Source organism: Pinus tabuliformis, chromosome 3_2 (genome assembly GCF_031772625.1).
Source record: "Pinus tabuliformis cultivar Carrire ecotype Pingquan chromosome 3_2, CPIR1, whole genome shotgun sequence".
In the NCBI taxonomy this organism is placed as follows: Eukaryota; Viridiplantae; Streptophyta; class Pinopsida; order Pinales; family Pinaceae; genus Pinus; species Pinus tabuliformis.
Window position 1 is genome coordinate 818,249,666 of NC_142302.1, and position 24,136 is coordinate 818,273,801.

At 38.1% G+C, this 24,136-nt stretch overlaps 1 pseudogene; it reads right to left on the bottom strand.

The window, feature by feature from the left end:
- LOC149183159 (1-phosphatidylinositol-3-phosphate 5-kinase FAB1A-like) overlaps positions 1-24,136 on the bottom strand; it is a 131,680-nt pseudogene that overhangs the window by 97,020 nt on the left and 10,524 nt on the right.

Below are 24,136 nucleotides of genomic sequence, written 5' to 3' on the forward strand. Positions count from 1 at the left end.
ACCAGCATATGAAATTCTTGAGAGAGTGGAAATAGCCCTAAACACACTAACCAGTGACCAAATTTTTATTTGAAGACTCACTCAAATGACAAAAATTTGACTTAACACCCTAACAACACCTTGTAAGAGCATATTTGATCATTGGTGACAGACTGGACTGACTAACACTAACACCCTCACAAATAACCTTACTTTTTTTGCGACTTGGGAACCCAACCAATTCATTAGCAAAACAATACTGTGCCCAACCCAAAGTCTCCATTTCTCTGAAATTGCTTTGTCTGCACCTTATCATAACCATAGGCTTGCCTCTTACAAGTCCTATTCTGAACTTCTCCTAAACCACTTCATCCTTAGGACACCTGGAATTCACTGACACTCCTTGGCACACACTCTTATTTGTTCATTTCCAAGAATTTTGACATAGTTCTCCCTTGTGTTCCCCTAACTCTCCCTAACACTCCTTACCATCCATTGACACTCTCTGCCATGTGTTAGCACACTTTTTCATTATTTGGCATGCCCTGGCACTCCTTAGCTATCATGCCCTCACAACTACCCTTACCTTTTTTTAGACTTGGCCAGAACCCAACCGAGTCCTGCCCCGACCACAACAACACAACCAAGTTATAGTTACTAAAACTATACTATGCCTTGTTCACCTAAGAGTTGCCTATAACACACATTAGGGTACTCATTTCCAATCTCAACTCATCCCACTTAACAAGTTACCAATTCAAGGCTCACGTCCAACCATGGCCATAAAACAACTAAGAAACACAGTTTACATCTTGACATGCCATAGCACATGGCACGTCTAACAATCCCTTAGCCTTATGTGGCATGTGTTAGCATCCCCTACATTTCTTGTCATGCTTTGCACTCCCTAGCACACCCTAGCACTCTTTGACATGCCCTGGAACTCTATCATGCCTTGGCACTACCTAACATATAACCTTGTCACTCCCTCCTTAGAACACTTGGAACTCGTTGACACTCCCTATCACACACTCTTATCTCTTCATTTCCATGCATTTTGAACTAGTTCTCCCTTGTGTTTTTGTGGCACTCCCTAACATTCGTTGGCACGCATTGACACACCTTGGAACATGGCACATCTTGGTATGTTTCCTTAGCACTCTAGCATTCCTTGGAACTACCTAACATATATTGTCGCTCCCTCCTTACCACACCTACAACTCACTAACACTCCCTTTCACACACTCTTATTCATTCATTTCCATGTATTTAAAACTAGTGATCCCTTTTGTTTCCTTAGCACTCCATAACATTCCCTGGCATGCATTGGCACACCCTAGCACCTAGCACATCTTAGCATGTTTCCCTTGCCTCAAGTATTCCTTAGCACTGCCTACCACACCTTGTTACTCCCTCAGCACACATGTATCTCACTGACACTTCCTATCACAAACACTTATTTGTTCATTTTCATGTTCTAATTTGACCTAGTGCTCCCTTTTGTTTCCCTGACACTCACTAACACATCCTAGCACATGTTGACACACCCTGGCACCTGGCACATCTTGGTTGCATGTCGCCCTAGCAATCTAGCATGACTTAGTGCAACCTAGCATACCATGTCACTCTCTCCTTAACACACTTGTAACTCACTAACACTCCCTGTCACACACTCTTATTCATTCATTTCCATGCATTTTGACCTAGTGCTCCCTTATGTTTCTCTAGCACTCCCTGACACTCCTTAGCACGCATTGGCACACTGTAGAGTCCAAGAACTACTTTATCTTGACACCATTTTTTTCCATGTTACTTCCGTTTTCCTATTGCTATCATCCAAATAGATGCAATAAATATAAGTTTTTGTTAAGAAAAGCCTTCATATGTCCTCTTTTTCATATTTTGTCAATATGCCTTATTGTTTTATTAAAGTTTACATGCAGCTACAGAATTGACCTAATTATGCGATTAATCAACAAATCCGTAGTTATTTCCATTGTTGACAGGGTTCGAGTGCACGAGCTCAGCAAAGGAGTACATGGGTAGATAGGGAATGATCCTCTCATGGATTTCTTCCAATTTACTCAAGCTAATCCATCAAAATATTCACACTACAACACGGTCAACCATGATAGTCAACCATAAAGACAACATGCTGGAATAGAGTCCGAGTTTCAAGAGATATTATCGATTTTCTTTTTCAATAGCAAATCGACAAATAAGCGATATGATTTGGTTTTGATAAGGATTGTCGCAAAGACCTATAGGCTTGAATTTCTCATGTTGTTAATTAAAAACTCTATAAGAACAATGGCAACTCTGTGTTAAGGGTGCTCCACCGTATGTAATTTTGAAGCATCATGTAGAAACTCTTTTCCAATTAATGCAAAGATCTTGGTTCATACATTTTATGTGTTGTTTATTAAAGCTACTCACTGCCTCATGGAGGGCCCCTGCATGTAGATCAGGTCTTTGATTCACTGCAATTAGATTTTCTTTTATTTCATAGATTTAATTTATGGATGCTCTGTTTTTATATTTTTAGGATGTAGTTCAATGGAGTTCGTGACTAGGTTCACTTGATTGATCTCTATATCAGTAATCTCGTTTGATTTATACCTAGCATAACTTAATAATCTTGTTTGCTTTACATCTAGCATAACACAATTATCTTGTTTGCTTTATACCTAGTATAACTCAGTCATTTCATTTCATTCATAGTTTAGTTATTTCATAGCTTAGTAATCTTGTTTCTGCTTTACTTTTGCATTGAATGAAGTTACAGTAGATAAGAGTGGCAATCTTTCCAAACATTGGAACTCAAGCAAATTTCACCTTTTAAGTTGATAAAATAGGATCTCCTTTATATCATTTCATGCTTTCATAATTAGCTTCGTTTAGCTGCAGCATAAAAATCAGAAAACAATTAATAAGTTGAAAACTACATTAACTTAATATATTCATTGAAAAGAGTTAAGATCATTATTCAACCATTCTAAAAATCTCAACTCAATTAGAACTAACTCTAGAGATATCATTTAGAGTAATCAATTAACAAATCTTAAAAATAACATCCTAGTATAGACAATAATATCATCTCAATATTGATTCTGGAGTTTGACATTAATTTAGATAACAATAACATAATCACCTTAATGACATAAACAACTTCTAGCACATACAATGCACTTGTACTTCATTAGTTTAGCTTCCCTAGTCAGTAATTTATGCTTACAATTTAAGAACATTAAATTGACTAAACACATGCCTTGGCACTTGGCACATCTTAGTATGCTTCCCTAGCACTCTAGCATGCCTTAGCAACAATGCATAACATACCTTGTCACTCCCTCCTTAGCACACCTGGAACTCGCAGACTGTAATGTTCCAAACTAGGACAAATAGTGCTATGCAAAGTAGACAATAAAAATAACACCATAAAATTAAATCAAACCATCAAACCATAAATCTGTCTGGCATGTGTTGTCACGCCTTTTCATTCCTTAACATGCCCTAGCACTCCTTAGCTATCATGACCTCACAACTACCCTTACATTTTTTGCAACATGGGAACCCAACAAAATCTTACCTCAACTATAACAACAACTTTACCAAGTTACAATTACTTTAACTAGACAATGCCTTGTTCACCTAAGAATTTCATATAACTCATCTTAGGATACTCATGTATAATTTCAACTTATCCAAATTAACAAGCTACGAAGACAAGGCTCGCATCCAACCATGGTTGTAAAATTAAACAACTAAGCAACAAATTTTACATCTTGACATGCCATAACATCTAGCATGCGTAATAATCCCCTGGCACTATGTAGCATGTGTTAGCATCCCCTGAATTTCCTAGCATGCTTTGGCACTCCCTAACACTCCCTGACAATTAACACACCTTGTACTCGCTATCTAACACTCTTTTTCACACTCTTATTCATTCATTTCCATGCATTTGAAACTATTGCTCCCTTGTGTTTCCCTGGAACTTGGCCCTAACACTCCTTAGCATGTGTTGGCGCCACACCCAAAGTCTCCCTTTGTCTGAAATTGATTTTGTGTAACCCCTTATCACAATTGTAGGCTTTCCTCCAACAAGTCCTATTATAAAATTCTCCCAACACACTTCGTCCTTGCGACACTTGGAATTTACTAACACTCCCCGACACACAATCTTATTTGTTCATTTCCATGAGTTTTGACCTAGTTCTCCCTTGTGGTGCCTCAACACTCCCTAACACTCCTCGACATGCATTGACATTGTTTAGCATTTGTTAGCACACCTTTTCATTCCTTGGCACGCCCTGACACTACTTAGTTATCATGCCATCACAACTAGCCTTACTTTTTTTGCAACTTGGGAACCCAACCAAATCCTGCATCTTCTACAACAACTTGACCAAGTTACAGTTACTACAACTAGACTATTTCTTGTTCACCTAAGAACTTCCTATAACTCATATTAGGATACTCATGTCGAATCTCAAATCATACAACTTAACAAGTTACGAAGACAAGGCTCACATCCAACCAAGGTCGTAAAACAACTAAACAACATAGTTTACATCTTGACATTCCATAACACCTAGAACATCTAACAATCACTTGGCACTATGTGGCACATGTTAGCATTCCCTACATTCCTTGGCATGCTTTGGCACTCCCTAGCACATCCTATCACTCCTTGACACCTAACACACCTAGAACTGGTTGACACTCCCCATCACACTCTTATTCATTCATTTCCATGCATTTGAAACTAGTGCTCCCTTGTGTTTCCCTAGCACTTGGCTATAACACAACCTAAAATGCATTGGCGCCACACCCTGACACTTGGCACATCTTGGCATGCCTTAGCCCTTGGCATGTATTGGCATGCCTAACATGCCTTGGAATTGTCTAGCATGTGTTAGTACTTCCAGGCATTCCCTAGAACACCTTGGCATGCCCTAGTTGTCATGCCCTCGTAGATAACATTTTTTTCGACTTGGGAACTCAACCAAGTCATTGAAAAATAATGTTGTGCCCAACCCAGAGTATTCGTTTCTATAAAACTACTTTGTCCATGCATTATCACAACCATAACCTTGCCTCTTTCAAGTTTTATTATGAGCTTCCCCTAAAACACTTCATCCTTGGGATGCCTAGAATTCATTGACAGTCGTTGGCACACACTCTTATTCGTTCATTTCCAAGCATTTTGACTTAGTTATACTTTGTGCTCCCCTAGTGCTCCCTAACACTCCTCAACATGCATTGACACTCTCCAACATGTGTTAGCCTGCCTTTTCATTCCTTGGCATGCCCTGACACTCCTTACCTATCATACCCTCACAACTAACCTTACTTTTTCTTAGGCGTGGGAACCCAACCAAGTCCTACCTCGACTACAACAACTTGACCAAGTTACAATTACTACAACTAGACTATGCCTTAATCACCGGAGAACTTCCTATAACTCATCTTAGGCTACTCATGTCTAATGTCAACTCATCCCACTTAACAATTTACCAAGTCAAGGATCACGTCCAACTGTGGCCATAAAACAACTAAGCAACATAGTTTACATCTTGACATGCCATAACACCTGACATGTCTAACAATCCATTGGCACTATGTGGCGCGTGTTAGCATCCCTTGCATTCCTTGGCATGCTTTGGCACTCCCTAACACACCCTAGCTCTCCTTGACATGCCTTGGCACTCTAGCATGCCTTGGTTGAAATTACTTTTTCCAACCCCTTATCATAACCATAGGCTTGCCTCCTACAAGTCCTATTTTGACCTTGTCCTAACACACTTTACCCTTGAGACACCTAGAATTCGTTGACACTCCTTAGCACACACTCTTATTCATTCATTTCCATGCATTTTGACGTAGTACTCCCTTCTGATGTTTTGGCACTCCCTAACACTCCTCAATATGCATTAACACTATTCAACATGTGTTAGCATGCCTTTTCATTCCTTTGCATGCCCTAACACTCCTTAGCTATCATGCCCTCACAACTACCCTTACTTTTTTTGGGACTTGGGAACCCAACCAATTCTTCCCTCAACTACAAAAACTTGACCAAGTTATGGTTACTACAACTATATTGTGTTGTCACCTAAGGACTTATGATAACTCATCTTAGGCTACTCATGTCCAATTTCAACTTATCCCACTTAACATGTTACGAGTTGTCAAGTCAAGGCTCACATCCAACGGTGGTCATAAAACAACTAAGCAACATAGTTTACATGTTGACATGCCATAACACTTGGTACATCTAACAATCCCTTGGCACTATGTGGCACGTGTTAGCACCCCATGCATTCCTTGGCATGCTTTGGCACTCCCCCACACACACTACCACTCCCTGACATGCCCTGGCACTTTAGCATGCCTTGGCATTATCTAGAATATAACCTCGTCACTATCTCCTTAACACACCTGAAACTCACTGACATTCCCTATCACACACTCTTATTCGTTCATTTCCATGCATTTTGAACTAGTTCTCTCGTGTGTCTCCATGGCACTCCCTAACACTCCCTGGAACACATTGAAACACCCTGGCACCTAGCACATCTGGGAATGTCTCCCTGACACTCTAGCATTCCTTGGCACTACCTAGCATACCTTGTCACTCCCTCATTAGCACACATAGAACTCGTTGATACTCCCTATAACACACTCTTATTCATTCATTTCCATACATTTGAAACTAGTGCTCCCTTGTGTTTCCCTGGCACTCCCTAACACTCCCTAGCATGCATTGGCACACGCTAATGCTTGGCACATATTGGCATGTTTCCCTAGCCTCTAACATGCATTATCACTACCTAGCATACCTTGCCACTCCCTCCTTAGCACACTTGGAACTCACTGACACTTCCTGTCACAAACTCTTATTCATTAATTTCCATGCATTAATTTGACCTAGTGGTCCCTTGTGTTTTCCCTACACCCCCTAACACTTCCTAGCACACATTGGCATACCGTGGCACCTCGTACATCTTGGCCGCATGCTTCCCTGGCACTCTAGTATGCCTTAGCACTGAATAATAAAACTTTGTAAAGTCTTGGTGAATCTTTTACTAAGTTATAAAACATTGTGAAGTCTTGGTGATTTTTTTCATAAAGTATAAAACCATATATGATAATAGGAAAACATATTCATTAAACTGTAATATATCAAATTACATGTTTGGAAGAAAAAACATAATTTTTTCTTCCTGAGGTGGGCCAACTATTTCTTTTGAGTTAATTATAATAAACATGTTATCAAACATGTTTGTATAGGTTTGGGATTCGAACACGGGTCTCAACTATAATTGTACCAGAGTTGAACATGGGTATCAATCACGAGATCTTTTTGAGATTTGACCTCATCCATCATCATACCCAAAATATTTTTGTTTTTGGTACTTCTCCTCAACGTTTTCGAAAATAAAATTAAACAAGTATTTTTTTATTATGAATATTTGACTCTTCTAAAACGTGCTTTCAAAGGAACTTGGAAAAGGCACTAATAAAAAATAAAAGATTGACAATTTCTAAATCTTTTGTGCAAAGAACACATATATTTGGGCCATGAAAATTTTTCCGCAATACGCAGTCCCAAGTTTGAATACGGTTCTCTAAGGAAAGCCACATAAAACATTTTAGTTTAGGGGAAATAGGCCAATACCATAATTTTGAATGCCACCAACTAACCCTTTGCAAAGGGTAGCTTTCTGATATAGCACAATAGGAATGGCGAGTTGTGACATGTTGATACTTGGAATTGTAGGCCCATTCAAAAGAATCATCCTCCTTAGATAGTTTAACACCACTGACAATGATGGATTTGGTGAAACTGTCCCACTCCACAACAAAAGAACCTCGCAGGCCCAAATCATGGGTGCTTTTCGATCTGCCAGCTGTGAACAAATCCGAAGGGAACACATAAAACCAATGAATTATGGTAACACCTTGAGTACAAAGATGGTTGGAAAGCTTAGGGGAACATCTATGAGAGCACAAAAACACCTACTTCTCTAGAAGCACCTATAATACTTTTGTGGGTTTGACTAATCACTCTTTGGTCAGTGTCTGCACACTAGCCTAGATTCTAAATTAGTCATGTCCTTACAATCATAATCAACTAGGTGTATTTGCTCTTAAAAAACTATGCAAAGATAGATGTCTCCTTTATGGCCTAGTTCCACTGAAATGGTTCCTCCTACCTAACCTACTACATCCATTTATTTCATAACAAGACTACCCTACAAGCCACCAAATGCCAATCATATCCATGAGGTCAACAACAATTTTTGGTTCAAGATATAACTAAGTTGGAACAAACTTAACTCTAGAGCCTATGTTATTTTTCAACCCCTAATGTTTATGGACAAAGAGATATCAATTTTCTAAAGCATGCGGGAACCAAACTATCACCTTTTCCATGTTAACTCCCTATATTGAATATCATAAAAAATATCCATAAATTATTTATCCTTACTAAACCAAACATTTAGTTGAAAATGATCATTCATCATATTACTACTTAACTGCACTTTTTAACCACACAAAACTTATTTTAATTTCACCATAATTCACCTTTAATATCACAAGAAAAATCCGCTCCAATAATGTTTAGTGACATAGAAACCCAACAATTTTCATACGATTAATAATTATTTATAATTGGAAATACTTCCCTATTAACCAAAAACTTACACATTTCATTTAATTCCCCTTGAAAAACACATATGTATTTCATTTAAGTTCAATATTATTTGTCTTTCAAATATAAAAAAATGTCCATTTCCCTTGTTTATTTCCGTCACATTGCAAGGTGTGTGTCCAGGGAAGGATGAAGGAAAGGTACAGCGATGCCGTAGCAGATATAATCTGATGCATCTGGTTGAATTTAAGGGATTGGATTTTTGGTTCCTCCAATCATGGTGATTTCATTCTACAGAGGGAAGAGGGAATTTGCACAAGGTTCCCACATTCCGGCGATGGCCCAGCCCCAAGCCCTCCATCTCTCTTTTCCACTTCAAAATACTTCTAAATACTTCTAGACAAGCACAACAAGGTGTTCAATAGGCTATATGTTCAGGATTCCATGGAGGAAGAGGAAGCTGAAGGCATGGGTGATAATGGCTTCACCAAAGAAGATGACAGGTGCCTTTCCAATTCGAAGATTAGTGAAGAAGCAGATAAGAGAGCAATAATACATTGATTACAACAAGGAAATCAAATGTCTTAAGATCATATGTGGTCACCAGCCAGATGCTCTATTACAGATGGATTTTGATGATCCAGTCATCCCTAAAATTTCCAGAGACCCAAAAAGGGCATCGGATTTGCTTGGACCCATGTTCCTAAGAGTCTCAAAGCAAAGAAATTGGATCTTGAGGAAATGGTTGTGGAATCAGGCGAACAGGATTAAGGCTCTGTGCTAGAGGAGAAGCTTCCAGAGGCTACTAAACCAACTCAAGAGGTAGGTAACTGCATTTTATTTTTATTGTTTACTTACCTTGGATGTCCCAAGTTGATCAATTAGGCTTCATAGCATTATTATTGGCTCACTATGTTAACTGTTTCTTTGTTTTCAATCCTTCTTTCCTTGCCTTTTTTCATAATTGTAATTCCTTGCTACCCTATTAAAATTTTATGGTTACCAATGGAGTGTATTTTTTCTTTTGGGTGTCATTAATCTAGGATGTTGTAAACACATCTTTCTTTTTAGATGTCAACTTTATTTTAGTATGAAACAAGTGGAAAACAAGCAATAAAATGTCTTGTGCCCTAAACTTTGTGCATTACTTCGCTTGACCTTTTAGGCATGGGAAAATTAAATAAAGGATTAAATTGACTATAGTTGATGTTATTTTTCTCATTGATGATGTCAAGTTGAATGGCATGAAAGATGGCATCATAGATAAAATGACAATGGGATCTCAAAAGCTAAAAGAAAAGTTGTTAAACTCAACCTAGAAAGTGGAGCAATTAGGCAAGAGTGCAAGTGTTTGACCAAGATTCAATTAAAGCTATGCAAAATTGTGTTAATAGTGAATTCAACAAGGTTTTTTCTCCTAATGTAGGATCACGCTTGAGATAGAATCACTACATGAGAGTTCTTAGGAATCCATTCTTGAAATTCTCTTAACTTGCTTGTACTCACACTATAGAGAATTCTAGGATGATTTTCCTTCCATGGAGCACTATTTGATGCTCCATAGACATAAAATGACCCCACAATTAGGTTCTTTCCTAGCCATCTCAGTCAAAGCTTTGTCATACTCACCCAAAACAACATGCTTGCCCTAAGGGCCTCGATCAATACTTTTTTTTTTAGACTTATGAGTTGCTTGTATAACATTAAGCACACCTCTTCTATGCTGCCACATTTGGCATACAGGTCAACAAGACCATTCTCCACAAAGATATTTGAGTCTAGCCTAAATTTAATGATGGTTATACGGAACTACATCCTAACTAGCGCATGCTGTAAAAGAAGTGGAAAAGGTGAAATTATCCACTGTCATCTCATTCTGTTTTAGTTGATTGAACAATTTCAGTGACTCCTCACAAAGACCATTATAAGCATATTCTTTTTCATGGAGAAGACCTTAACAAGCTGATCGTTCAACATAGCTGACATTTCTATATCCAACCTCCGAGCAACATAGCTGACATTTCTATATCCAACCTCCCAACATCAAATTGGTTAATTCTTGATAATTCACTAGTATTAACCCTATGCCAAAATAAGGGGTAACACAGGCTCCAACTCAGAGATGTTCTCTTCTTGGGAGTGCCTGAGAGTCTTAGAATTTTGTCATGTATATATGAGAATGGCCTCCACTTCTAGTAAAAGCATCACACAAATTTTTATTTTACAAAGAAAAAGACAAGTCATCTATTTATGACAACATGAAATCAAATTTAGTGATCAAGGGAGCTTATTCATGCTACACTGCTGCTCAAAGGAGTTTATTCCTTTCCTACCCTATTGTAGCATGTGAAAAATGAGGGTGCTACCTGAAATCATTGATCCAATGCAACCACTTTAAAACTTCATCAATACAATGTTTTCTTCCCTTATGCTAAGTTATCATGCAAAATAATGAAACATGAAAATTCCAGCATTCATAGGCTGAGTTTTCTATCACTGATGGGATGAACAAGAATTTTTGGTACCTGCAAATTAGTGGTAGCTTCAAAGTTCAAACACATGTAAGTGTTGACATAAGCTGCTACAAGATCTGTCCATCCAAGATTGCATAGGACTGTAATAATTATTGCCCATTAACTTTGAAAATTATCCTTTGCTACCACTTGGGAGTACATAATGATGTCATGTTTTGTCCCTCATGAAATATTGGTTCCATGGGATAAGCATGTTGTTTTGGTAAGTCTGTATCAGGAATGTGAGTGATAGACACATATCAACCATTGCGGGATTAGATTCTGCTATCTTGGGAACATAATTTCTTTTGAAAATTTGCATCCATGCCTCTATCATGTTGAGAAATCTAGGGCATCACTAGTTAGGTGATTTCTCTACTTATGATAATTGCTTGTGATAGTCTTTTTAATTCTTGAAATCTTTTTTCTTGAGTTATTATCGTGTTATTTTCATCAAGACAATTACCAAATCATGAACAATAAAGAGACAAGAGACACAGTATATAGGCTAGTCAGCCAGGGCCAAAAACCTCTCACTCTTTGAGAGGAAAACCCAAACAAAATTCTTCTTATGGAACCTTCAATTGACTAATACCAAGACCATGAAAAATACCCTTGACACTAGAGTCCTCCCAAGACCAAGTCACTAGCCTCCTCTTCAAAGCTGGTCTTCCTCTTCCTCTTCTTAGCTTCCTTCAGATTCTCAGCCTCTTATTGTAGGTTTGTAACCCTACAACATAAACCCTAGATAATTTTCACTCCTTGAATAGTCTCCTTAAGAGAGAGACTCATTACACTTCTACTCAGCTTCTTCTAGCGAATTCTTCCACCCAAATAGGATCACCTCAATGTGACTGCAATCCTTTTACCTCCTCTTGACAACTTCGGATTTGGTACCTTCTCACGTGAGTGAGTAAACTAGCCCAAAACAGCCCACAACGATCTTCACTATCCTTCCTTCTTGCTTCACTAATGTAGAGGCTTCTTCTAGTAGGATTTGCGCACTTATATGAGAGACTTGCTTCACCGAATTGATTGCCTCCAATTGAGGCCAAGCACTACTATATATACTTGTTTTTCCATGCCCATTAGGCCGATATGATCTATAGGTTAAGCCAACATTATCTCTCTCGAATTATCCTTACATTGTAAGCTGACTTGAGTGAGGGCTAGTGACAAGGTCTTGGAGGGTTACTTACAAAGACAAGTATGACTCTTTACAATGTGTAACATGCCTTCATTACATGACAATGACTCTTTTAGACTTTTATGACTAGATGACATATCCCTAAAGGCTCTCAATGGGAGCCTTAATAGTCTTACTCCTTCGCACTATATCACTTCATTCCTCCTTTGCACTATTATTACACTGTCACTTTAGAGTCTTGGCCTCCTTTTTTTTTCTTTAGCAACCCTAGACACAATCCTTGGCCTTCACTGATCTCTTCTTTTGGTCCAAGATAGCCTCTCTATCTTCTGTCTTCTTTTATCACCATTCAACGCTTGATATAGCCCTTAATTTTAGCTACCACTGTCTTAGAACAAACGTTTATCCTTCGCTTAGATGACAGACTTAGTCCGAGAACCCTTAAGACATTTACGCACCTGTAGTCACCTTCCTTCTTCATTGTAATACCCTTATCTATTTGCTCTAAGATTCATATTGTTTCAGATAAGATATGTTCGAATTTCTTGACAATTATGAGGTGAGGTTACTCTATATATATAGTGACTTATGCTTGCCATTTAGGCTGACATGAGATCCTGGAGATAGGCCTACATTACCTTAAGGAGAATATTGTCCTTGATTTAGCCCACTGCAAGAGAGATAGTGACAATGTCTTGGAGTGTAACTTTGACATGTGTAACATGACTTCATGACTTATTACTTATATTCATAACAAGACAACAAAACCTAAATATATTAAGAAGAAGCCTTTGACCTATGAAAAACACTTCTTGCTCATGAAACCCATGATGCAAGGAATATAATAAATACATTTGTTTCTTCTTTTCATGAAATCATAATTATAAGTCATTATGAATACTGAACCAAGTTATCCCTTTCTTCAACAAGGACAAGTCCACAATCACTTCCAACCCTTGCTTTCTACCCAAACTTGCTCTCCACACCTGTGGTAGTCCTCTCTTGAGAGTCTGTGCTAGTATGTTGTAATTCTAGGCTATTCTAATCCTCATACAGACCTTGACTCTCCTTCTAATCACTGTGTCATGCTTCAGAATGGCTCCACAGACCTGCGACAACCTTGTTTTAGGACAATCTACCCATAAATAAGCCCCTCCCTACAAATTTTGAGACTTAGAGCACATTCGAAGCTACCATAAATCAACACTCCCACTTAGCGAGAATTTTTCTCTAGCAATGCATCCTGCTAGAGCATCACCCTGTTCCATAACATCTCTTTTTCTGTTGCTGATATCTAACATCCTGTCCACCAACTACTGTGAAAATGTTGCATCTGTACTATTGTTGACCTTGCCACTACCAACACTGCATCCATACTGCAACTCCCTTTGAAATTATAGATCCGTGCTATTGTTGGCCCTCCCACTGCCAACACTGCATCCTTCTCCAACTGCTGCTACTACTGCATCAACAACGTAAAAGCATCCCAAATACTAAACTAATTATGTTCATTATGATGCATCTCGTTGCTGGAGTTTGACTGCTACATGTCTCTGTGCTGACCCTACGAAGCCTTTGCGCTATTGTTGACTCTGCTCTGTGCCAATTTCATTGCTGCCAACTCTGCTCTGCGCTTCTCAGTTTCTCACGCTCCTAACCATTGTAACTGTCACTCCGACACTCCTCTACACCGACACTGGTCCATCCTGCTACTACTGATTTGGGCTCCTATAGTAAGGTATTGATCCAAGAGGTGGACTCCTCAAGGATCCTGCCCATCTGCAACAACTCTGAGGGTTTTTATTATTAAGCAGTAGTAATTTCTGAATACAAACTCTAGATGCCTTCCCGATAATCCAGTTATAGAGAATATCACTGAATCTTATCACTTATGGGAAATCCAAGCTCATAAGTTACTCTTGTGGTGCTCCCCCCTCCAAACCCTTAACCACAGGGCTTGGAGTACCTCCCAAGCTACTCAAAAATCAACACTCCCTCTTAGCAAGGGTGGTACTTCCATGACTAGGAAGTAACTCATCATCATCATCACTACTTGCAACACTTTCCCAACTCTTGGCGCTCATCATTGCATCAATCGTTGTAGCATGAATTACACCTCTCTCAAAAGTGTCATTGTCACTGGAAGCATCCTGCTTCTATTTCTTCTCATGTATCGTTTTCCAATCCCTCCATGATTCCTTCTTGGTAGATCTAGAAGCACCCTTGCTCCCCACTGACTGCACGCTCTTCTTGGGCTACAAAGTCTCCTTCTGAATCTGCAACCTTCTGCTAGAACTCAACTCCCTCTGAGCCTATGGAACTTGGACCTTCTTCTCTGGAAGTTGTACCTATACCTCTAAAGCCTACACTTGCACCTGCTCCACCTACTTCTTCTTCCCATGATCCATAGGCTTGCCCGTCAGCCTGTATAGACCATGCTCTCTAACTCCAAGAAAAATACATGTGGAGCTAGAGCCTCTATATGTGAGTCCTAGTACAAACAATACATCCTAGACTCACATCATCCGTCTTGTATCCATCCTACATGGCACAACTCTGGATCCTTGGATCTCTTTCTGACTCTTGTCACCCAACACCCTGTGCAACTTCGAGTCCCATTCAACTAGAGTCTCGAAACCTCTTGTGACCCTGTCATATGTTTCGAAGCACCATTGTCCATGTACCATCCATCCTCATCGATAGTACCTTGCGAGAAATGAGAGATCATATCAAAGTTGTCCTCCTCCAATCTCCTAGTGAGAACATCTATCTCAGCAAAAGTGGCAACACCAACGACTTACTTCCCTTTCTTCTTCTCATCATCTCCCTTCTTCTTCATCAGACATCTTGACAAAAAATGATCCCATCTTGCCACAGTCGAAACACTCGACTTTACTCAAGTCCTTGTTTTGCTTACCCTTCATTCGTGCTGCAAATGCCATGTCATCATCTGAGTCCCTCTTCTTTGGATGAATACCCTCATCTCGCAACTACTCCTGAATGAAGTCGTCCCACAACCTATTCCACTCTAGAAACCTCTCTCTAGCAACAGTCCCTTTGATGAAGGGCATTCATTCCTTTGTGAACCCTTTCAAAGCCATCCTCGCCATATCAAAATCTGAAATAGTCACACCGATGACAACAAACTCGTCTTTGACCTTAGACAATCTTGTCATATACGAAGTCACTCCTTCACCCTGTATCATCTTGGTGGACTTCAACTTATCCTCCAATACCAGTACTTGGTTCTTGTTCTTAATCTGGAACAGATTTTGAAGAGCCATCCACTTCTCATGTGCAGTGTTCTTCCTGGACACTTCCAATTCCTTTGGGTTAGTTGGCTTCTTGATGGCTTTCTAAACAAACTTCCAGATCTTGTTGACCTGCAAGACCAACTTGATCCTTTCCTTCCATGGACTATAGTTTTATAACCTCTCTAACATGTCCTCATATTGGAGACCATCTTGTAATTTCGACATTGTCACTTACTGTTAAATTTAGGATCACATGTTCTTTGCTGAAGACAAAAGCTTCAATATCTCATTAGCCCAATTATTAACTCATTAGAAATCATGTGAAACATTATCATGATGACAGTAATTGAGAGAAGAACATGTATAATAAATAACGAAGACAAGCCAAGACAAGAGGACACAATAAATTGGCTCAAGCCAGGGAAAAACCCCAAGATGGGGAAAACCCTTGATCAATCTTCTTATTATTATTAATCATCAAATGTTCAATAGAGAGAGAGAATGAGAGTACAATCAATGTCAAGGATGACTTTCCAAGATGATGACTAGAACCACTGACCATATGCCAAATATACTGCCCAAACAAGTTTGTAATTCTGCCTTCAAATAATAGTAGACAAGTTCTGCCCTAACCAGTAGACAATAGAATTCAAAGCAGCAAATCAACAAGTTCCAAAAGAGCTCAGACTTGATTCACTTAAAGTGGCTTCCTTTGCTGATTATGAAGAGGCAAAGACAGTCCCATAATTTGAGTAGTGAAGCCTAGTCAAAGAGTTGACAAGTTCTGTGGTCAAAAATCTACAGTTAGGGCTTGAAGATATATTGCTTAAATAGCCCAAATCTAGAGACAAATGTTACGGTCCTTCCTTCAGGCAAATATGACCTTATTTGGGTAAGGTGTTGAGCTGCAAACAACCCTCACCAAGGTTCCATGTGTATTGTACTTGGGATTAGGATAGGCGGCCTATTTTGCTTCATAGAACAATCGTTCATCTCCTCTGTCCAAGACTCACACATCCTGTGGCCTTCCTGAAATGATTACAAGGAGATTCATACTTCACCAATGGAGAAAGCTTACCAATCTTCACTGCCCTAACCTGCGGCTGCCATTCAGCTTCAAGGTCGAACCTATGGAAAGAAAAACACACCAAAAGTGTACCCAATACATGTCCTCCTAGCTCCTTCAAGCTGTGGTTATCTCACAGATATATTAGAGCCCTTTTCGTTGAGTCAAATGAGGTTGAAAGGCACCTCCTTATTGGGACACTTTATTGATCTGTTGGGACACATTTCTTACACATCAAACACATCTGAACAGATTTTTGAAATTTTTTGGCTCCTCGACTATTGTATATGTAGGGGTAGCTGGGGCTGGACTGTATGAAACATGTCATACATGCAAGTTTGCATGCCCTTGAATCCAGGTGTCCAACATGTGGATTTCTGGGGATTTTGATTTCTTGATATCCAACTTTGTATGGCTTTAATAAGAAGACCTTACATGATTTTGCATTATGTGGTTTTTCTCTAGTTGATGATGCCATATAAGATGGTTTTGGTTTTAAAAAACATTTGATTCTTCTACTTACTGAAAAACAATATTATCTTTAGGTGTGGATACAGCTTCTGCTTTGACTCTTCTTGGAAAAAAAATTGGTAACTCTTTATGGTCATATGAATTCTAGAGAGTAAATTTAAGTCTTTCTCCCCTACCATGCAATAGGATTTGTTGTGGCTTGTTGGGATCTAAGTATGCTCATAAGGAGTAGGGGATGATCAAAACATAGCCTAATGCTTGATGACATATCCATGTTTATCAATTAGACTTCAACCTTCAAGGTGCTATATCCCATTATTTCTACCTCTTGAATGTCCAGCATTAGGCCTATCAGCCTACTGAGTTGCCTTATTGCTTGCAAAATCCTCTAAGATTTTTAGGTAGCCTTGCAACTGGTTTGGATGCCCTAATGGTTTGGGAAATTGTTGGCTTGCTTTTGCCATGTTTTGGTCCTGCCTTAAAAATGAACCCCTTTGCAATACTTTTCATGTCTTTTATTTTTAATTTTTTGTAAAGTAAAAATCTATTTAAGCCTTGAAGAAAAACATCATAAAAGTTGAAGGATTGCCTTGGTTTCCACTTGGGAAACCAAACCAGCGACAAAACCGTAAATTTTCCAAAATCCAAACAAATTGTCTTTGAAATTTCATCAAAGAAACAAAAAAACTATACTACAACGTTGGAAAGCTTGATCTATCAGCTAACTTAGAAATAAAAAATTGACAAAAGTAACTTAAAAAACTAAAATGATTAGCAATTTTCATTTGGATTTGAAAATGTTTGAAGCATCCATCACTACTGGCTCCTTTCTACTGCCAAGAGAACATCTAGGATTTTCTTTTTGGACTTATTTCAATATAGTAAGACATGGCCAAGCAAGAGATTCAAATGCTAATTGATGTCAAAAATGTATATGTATTGAGTATAGGAAACTCTAGCATGCCTTGTATCAGGAACCCAATCAATTATTTCCCAAAGCACTTCAATGTTTGTCAATCAACGACATCCCCTAGCTATGTCACGTTATACCTGAGTAATTTCTCCTTAATATATTTTGGAGTATTTGCTAGATACCTTTGGGCAAAGCTTGATGCTCTTTGTTCGACTCTAGAGCTCCCTTGATCCTGAAAGTAAGCAACCCCTCATTGACTCCTAGTGCGTTGATGAGGCATTGGGAGAAGGTGTCAGATAAGAGATGAATTTCTTAGAAAGAAAAGATCGTTTCCTGGGGAGGGTATTAAGAGAAAAAGTAGGATGAGGAGGGACAATTAAGGGAGAGATTGATCTAGCAACGAGAGAATAAAGACAAGAAGATTGCAAAAGAAGTTACACGGCGAGGAAATTATGAAATGTTTATCATGTTATCTAACATTAGGTCACTGTATTAATTCTTTATTAATCATGTGATTTTTTAGCAGTCATATCTAGTTGTGTCATTTATTAAGTATCAGGGGTTCAAATTGAGATTCAACTCTAACTTTGAAAACCATATTTTTTATCCTTTACACTATACCAACGTTTATTCCTTTCCTTGAATTATACATATATTAGTTAGAAAATTTTCTTACATACATTAATAAAACTTCCCTTTCAGCCTAAGAAAAACTAGGGGATAATAATTCTCCGGATGGAATTGGGGGACAACACAATGTTTAGTTTTATATACCATAATTCATATGGTCTACAAAAAACAGCTAAAATTAATTAGGATGATTCCATGGCTGGTTTGGCAATATTTTTAAGGCTGATTTGGGCCTTATGATACATAAATGGATTTGGTTCGCCAAGTGTCTCTATGACAAGACAACGAATCTGTGTGCACCCCTAAACAAGCATGGGATTATCATAGATATTTATTATTGGAACACCATTTTGGCTTATAATATTTTCTAATTGAGAAGTACAAACATGTACTTTGACAACATCATTGAGAAGAAGCTCTCTTCTAGTATTCCTTAATGATCATGTGCAAATACTTGTAGAAAGCCACTTCTCAAGTTCACTTCAACTACAATGTTTAGTGACTACTTTAGGTGGGAAATCAAAATGGTAGTAAACGAACTATTAAATGGTACAGGTTACAACTTGGCACTACCAATTTTACAATATTTGCAAGCAATTCTATTTTTGGCTATCTCTGGTCTTAACAAAAGGTTTCAAAATGGAAAAATACTTGAAAAAATTAATTAATTTCTTGGAGCATACCTCTCTAGATGATGATAAAATGAATCTAAATCATCTCCATTGTTATGATACAATGGCAATCGTAATATTTCAGTACATACAAAACAGAATAATAACAGAAAATGCAAAACTAACAGAAAGAAGATATGTCTTGTGTTTAATTACAAGAGATCACCTGTATTTATAATACAATGAGAGGGGCCTAGCATTAAATATAGGTGGTTGGCTTGTTCACCTACCAATTAGTGATAAGTCAAATATGCATAGGATTAGACACTGTAATCTAAATAAACTTAACTACATGATGTGTGTACACCAATGCCCCATCATAAGTGCATTTTAGGGACAGGGAAAATATGTTTAATCTCAAAATGGGTCCTGGCTACAAGGTCATGATAGGTACCATGTAAAAAGTGTTCAAAACAAAAAAGATCAAAGATGGGGAGTGAGATTACCCCCACCTTAGGGAGAATTTCCTTCACCCTAAGCAAGGTATGAAGTTGAACATAATGAGACCTTGTCAAGGGTTAGCAAAGATGTCAACAACCTGCATCTCAGTGTGTGACAATACTGCAAATCAATAATCCTACCATTAATAAATTGTTAGATGTAATGCATATGGACTTCTATAGGTTTGGGAAGTTGATGCTCTACTGGTTGCCTAATAACATGGATAACACTCTGATTATTGCCCCATATTAGAGTAGGTTTCTCTTGCTGAAAACTAGACTTGGTCAAAATATGTTCAATCCAAATAGACTCAGTGGCAGCACTATCAACATCTCTATATTTTTCATCCATAGGAGGAAGGGCATTGACAGCTTGCTCTTTGCTAGACCAAAAACCAGGACCAGAGCCAAGATGAATGACATAGACAGAGTTGGACTTGTAGTAATCAAGATTTCCAACCTAATCAGAGTCAGTATAACCCACTAAATTTGCATTACCATCAGAATAATATTGAATGCAGATTTCTAATGAAGCTCCTGTGGTTCCTTCATGACTAGGAGACCAACCGACTGCATAGGAGATATCTGGACAACTGTGAGTCAAGTACAAAATGCCTCCAACGAGCTACCGATACAACATAGCATCAACCAAAGGAGTGGAAACACTTGGTTGACAACTTGACCCCTAACAAAAAGGGTGTGGGTGTAAATATGCAATCCAATCTTTGAAATCTGCTAAAGAGATCAAAGGCATAATTGAACTGTGATATGCCTATCCTAGATGCAAACTAAAAGAGTTGTTGATACCACATAGCATCAACCAAAGGAGTGAAAACACTTGGTTGAAAACATGACCCTTGATGAAAAGGGGGTGGGTGTAGATTTGCAATCCAATATGTGAAATATACTCAAGAGATCCAAGGTATACTTGAGTTTGCGAGATGCTTATCCTAGATGCAGACCAAGTGATCTGTATCTCAAGAAAGTAGTGAAGGAGCCTCAAGTCTTTCATGTTGAACTATTGATGGAGAGTGGACTTCATGTGATTAATGAAGGTAGGAAAATGCCCTACAACATACTATTCCCTACTATCCACAGCAAAGGAAGAATCATATCTTGATGGAGATGACAAATTGCATGATCCATTCCAGAGGTCCTTTCTGGCAGTTTTGGGCTGAAGCCATCAATTGTGACAAATATGTTCAAAATTGCATGCCTCACAACAGCTATCCAGGGGGTGTCCCCAGAACAAGCCTTGAGAGGATGGACACCCTTTATTAGCTAACCCAGAGTCTTTGCATGCAATGTTGGGCCCAAAACCCTAAAGAAAAATGCAAGGCAATGTACATACAATGTATGGTTTGCATATTTGTTGGCTACCCAGAATATGTTAAAGGTTGTAAATTTCTTGTTCCAGATACACATCAGTTAGTCATTAGGAGTGTTCAATTTTATGAGCATGCCCCTTGGAATCTTGATCTTCATATGATTTTTCTTCTTTTGAGTTGAATTCTCCAGCTAATGATTGTGCTCTTGAAGAAAATTGTGATGAAATGTTTCTACCACTTTCTAAGTGGGTGAAAGTGTACATACTTGGTTTAAGTCCACTTAGGTAATACATTAAATCCTTGGTATATCTACCAACCGAATTCTTAATTGCAGGACTCTTCCTAGTTTGCTATGAATGGAGGGTCTTGCTTTGTATTCCAAACACAACAGATTTTATAGACAGTGATAATATTGTTCCTTAAATTGGTTTTGAGTCTCTGTTATTTTTTCCGAGTTCTGTGGCCTCCACATTTAAAACAAAGAGTGTTGACCAGGTTGATTTGTTAGCTTGAGCTCCATATAAGCAAGGAAAAACAACAATAGAAGAAGAAGAACTGACAGAAAGACTTATGTTGTTGTTCTTCCTTGTCTGCATGGAGTTAAATAAGTTTAATTACAAGGAGATCACATGTATCTATGACATAGACCACGAGGAGCCCAACGTTAAATATAGGTGGTTGGGTAGTTCACCTGCCAAGCTGTAATAAGTCAATTATGCACAATGATTAGACATTGAACATCAAAGTTAACATGGATAGATCTAAGGTTATGGATGCATAGTTAACATTCCATGGTTGGTTTGGAAAGGTTTTTAAGGCTGATTCGGGCCTTACAATACGTAAATGGATTCAGTTTTCCAAGTGTCTCTGTGACAAGACAACAAATATGTGTGCACCCCTAAACAAGCATGGGATTTTCATAGAGATTTATTTTTTGAACACCATTTTGGCTTATAATATTTTCTCATTGAGAAGTACAAACAATATTTTGACAACATCATTGAGAAGAAGCTCTCTTCTAGTATTCCTTAGCAATCATGTGTGAATACTAGTAGAAAGCTACTTCTCAAGTTCACTTTCACTGCAATGTTTAGTGACTGCTTTAGGTGGGAAATCAAAATGGTAGTAAACGAACTCTTAAATGGTACAGGTTAGAACTTGGCACTACCAATTTTATAATATTTGCAAACAATTATATTTTTGGTTTTCTCTAGTCTTAGCACAAGGTTTCAAAAGGATTGAAAATGGAAAGATACTTGAAAAAATTAATTAATTTCTTGGAGCATACCTCTCTAGATCATGATAAAATGAATCTAAATCATCTCCACTGTTGCGATACAATGGAAATCATAATATTTCAATCCATACAAAATAGAATAATAACAGAAAATGCAGAACTAATAGAAAGAATATATGTCTTGTGTTTATTTACAAGAGATCATCTGTATTTATAATACAATGAGAGGGGCATGGCATTAAATATAAGTGGTTGGCATGTTCATCTACCAATCAGTGATAAGTAAAATATTCACAGGATTAGAAACTATAATCTAAATAAACTTAACTACATTACGTATGTACACAAATGCCCCATCATAAGTGCAACTTAGGGACATAGGGAAAATATGTTAAATCTCAAAATGGGTCTTAGCTACAAGGTCATGATAGGTATCATGTACAAAGTGTTTATAATAAAAAAGAATAGAGAGGGGGAGTGAGATTACCCCCACCTTAGGGAAAATTTCCTTCACCCCAAGCAAGGTATGAAGTTGAACATAATGAGACTTTGTCAAGGGTTAGTGAAGATGTTAGCAACCTGCATCTCAGTGTGTGACAATACTACAAATCAATAATCCTATCATTAATCAATTGTTCAATGTAATGCATATGGAATTCTACAGGTTTGGGAAGTTGATGCTCTATTGGATGCCTAACAACATGGAGATCACTTTGATTACTGCCCCATATTAGAGTAGGTTTCTCTTGCTAAAAACAAGTGTTGCGAATGTCTCGATAACATCTTGATTTTATCTCGAAATCACGATTTTTTGGCCTAGCCGATGTTTGCCGATGTTTGCCGATTTTTAAAGATATTTTTATGGTATCTTAATTTTTCCAAATTTTGCCAATTTTTACCAATATTTTCCCGATTTTTATAATTTTTTTGTTTTCCGAACCCTTACCGATTTTATCCTGATGCCAATGTTCACAACATTGAAAACTAGACTTGGTCAAAATCTGTTCAAACCAAATAGACTCAGTGGCAACGCTATCAACACCTTGGTATTTTGCATCCATAGGAGGAAGGGCATTGACAAATTGCTCTCAATTTTTCTCCACAACCCTTCAAATTGATCATATTTGGGGTGATCTTTGATATTGTTGGTAAAGGAAAGCTATCGAGTAATGTCAAATTGCATGAGTCAATTTTATGTTATTGTTCCTTTATGATGTTCTCAATATCTTCTACTCGTTTACAGAGAAGAGTAATCCCAACTACTGTGGGAGCAGAACTTACTCATAAAGGAGGAAGCCCTTGGAACAGATCATCCTTCTTTGGCAGTGCACCTTCAGAACCTAGCAACATCTTATGCTTTATCTAGAATGAGAAATCCAAATATATTCTTAGGAGTTTAAGAATACTTTTAGCTAGCTTGGTTCCTAATGCTCCAGAGATTTCATTTCCTATGTTGAGTCTTGCAATAACTTTATATCATCTAGGGAGGCATAGGGAAGCAGAGGATTTAGCTCAGGAATCTTTGAGGATATGTGAAGCATCCTTTGGTAAACAAAGTCCTGTAGTTGGTGAGTTGTTTTTTCTTCTTGGTAATTGACATATGTCTTTTCTATTCTATGTCATGAGATCCACACTCTGGGTTAAAAAGTCCATTTTCTGTTTGGTTACGAGCTTAATTCTTGAAACTTCTTTTCTTTATAGGAGAGGCTTGTGATTGTTTAGCTTTGATACAACATACTCTAGGTAAGGATGATGAAGTCGATCCCCTCATGTGGAGGGTCTTACAGATCCAAGAAAAGGAGTTTGGTTATGGCAGTCCATAAGT